The following is a 2,598-nucleotide window of genomic DNA, read 5'->3' on the forward strand; positions in this document are numbered from 1 at the left end:
ACACCTGGACAGGTCTCGTCCATCACAGGGACACCTGGACAGGTCTCCAGTCCATCACAGGGACACAGAGACAAACGAGACAAACAACCAGTCTCTCTCTCTCACCTAGAGACAAATTAGAGTTGCCAGTCTAACATGCATGTTTTTGGTCTGTGGGAGGAAACTGGAGTACCTGGAGAAAACCCACGCAGCACGGAGAGAACATGCAAACTCCACCCAGAAAGGTATTTGGCCGGGATTCGATCTAGCGACCTTCTCACTGAGAGGGAACAGCTCTACCAACTGATGCACCGTACCACCCCAATGCAAATATAAATAAATAAATATGTGAAATGATTTAAATATTTAGTGCAGACCAAAAAGCTGTGTGTCATGACCACGTGTGTTAAGGTTGTTGCTTTGATGGATCTTCATTTGTTGTTTGGTTCTGGTTGAGCTGATATCAGACATTTCTGCACAGAAAAAGTCACGGCTTTGATACCTTCTGTCAGTAAAAAGTAAGAGTGTAAGAAGCTAAACTAAATTTGCAGGTTTATTTCTTTAACAGAGACAGTGACAGCACGTGTGTCTTCTCTTCTCTGGCTTGTTGAAGGCCTACATGTGTACTGTGCTTGTGTCATAGATGTAGGACTTCCAGTTTTTCTCCTGCAGATTTTATGGCACCAACAAGCACACACCTGTGGACCCTTCAGCTAATGATCTGCAGCAGTATACATGGCAGTAGATGACACCTATCTGATGCTGGTGCGTTACCTGCCTACCGGTATGTTCCTGGTTGTTCCTTGTGATTTGTTGTGAAAACTAGTCTCGATCTCCTGCGTGTTTTAGCACTGACTCCTGTGGACCTCCTGAGTCTTAGACCTCACTGGTTTCTTCTAAGCCTCCTTGTGAGCTCTACAGCCATCCATTGCCTTCTACCCCTTGCCCACTGGTTGTATGAACCTCTCTGGAACTTCCTTGTTTCTTACTACTGGAACCATTTGGACCTTCGCCTCTGTGACAACCCTGGACTCCACCTGTAAGACACTAACTGGACATCAAATTATTTCCAAGGATTAAAGCCTCCTACTAACTCTGTTTCTTGTCTCCAGGGTTCCAGTCCCTGCTGAAAGACATCACACGGTTTATTCATTCACTTCTTGTAAATAAATTCTGATAAAACTGCCTCTGGTCTTGGAGTTGCTATTTTGGTCACTATCTGGGTATAGATCCAACCCTTCCAGTAGATTCTTCATGATACTACATTTGTGTCCTAAAGTCTAAAATATGAGCTCTCTGTGATCATGCTCATCTTAAGCTCTCACAGCCAGTGAATGATGTTTTAGATAGAGATCTGCACTCACTCCACTGCCTTCATCAGCATTTCTTATATGGAAAATGTTGCCAGGGAAACACCATTTACGCATGATGAGCTGACCTCAAAGCCAAGATCAAACCCTGCATAAGAAGCAGCAGCTCATCTTGCCACTGTATTAACTAATGGAAATGTGTTGGGGGGGCAGAAATCCTAACTTGTCCTGAGAAGCAAGTGAGGAGATGGATGATACTCAAAGCTTAGGGGAATAAATTTAACATAGACTGGATTCTAGAGCTGTGACAGACGTGATAACTGCTGAACAGACAAGAGGAAAAGCTCATTTAGCAAAGTTCCTGTCAAGAGATCTGTTCTTCCTGTCTGCACTAACCTCAACTAACACTCACAGCTTCTACTTCCAACTTACTTGCTATTTCATGCACATTTGCCAGAAGCATGTAGGAGTTCAACGTCTTGCTTAAAATGAAATCAGCACGAGTCAACACGTTGAAGAAAGAAATTATGTTTGTCTGAGGAAAACCGGATAATTACATTTCATTCATTATTGTGTTTTGCTTCAAAAGAAGATTTATTCTTCATTTTTCACTAAGCAGACATAAATTTATTATTTGTGAATTATAAGCATGTTTCATTATAAAAAATAAGTAAATAAAGCCAAACATTCTTTGATAAATACTTAATAACTTTCATAACACAATTTTAATTATCTCACATCCAGGATGCTGACCTGGATGACTGGGAATACAGTGACACCCCATGACCCAGAAAGGACTAAGCAGGTACAGATGATGGATGGATGGATGGATGGATGGATGGATGGATGGATGGATGGATGGATGGATGGATGGATGGAAGGATAATGGATGGATGGATGGATGGATGGATGGATGGATGGATGGATGGATGGATGGATGGATGGATGGATGGATGGATGGATGGGTCATTGGTTGGTTGGATGGATGGTTGGTTGGTTTGTTGGTTGGAGGTATGGATGATAGATGGATGGAAGGATGGATGGATGGATGGATGTTTGTATGGATGGTTGGTTGGATGGATCAAACATGTGAAGTCTCATGCTCTCGCACTCTCTCTCAGAGCTGTACAGTTAGAAAGCCTCGGCTTCCACAACATCAAACTTTAGCTCAGAATCAAACTTAAGCTCAGCATCAAACTTTAGCTCATCATCAGACTTTAGCTCAGCATCAAACTTTAGCGCAGCATCAGCATCAGACTTTAGCTCAGCATCAAACTTTAGCTCAGCATCAGACTTTAGCTCAGCATCA

The sequence above is a fragment of the Nematolebias whitei genome, chromosome 4, assembly GCF_014905685.2.
Source record: "Nematolebias whitei isolate Nwh7 chromosome 4, NemWhi1, whole genome shotgun sequence".
In the NCBI taxonomy this organism is placed as follows: Eukaryota; Metazoa; Chordata; class Actinopteri; order Cyprinodontiformes; family Rivulidae; genus Nematolebias; species Nematolebias whitei.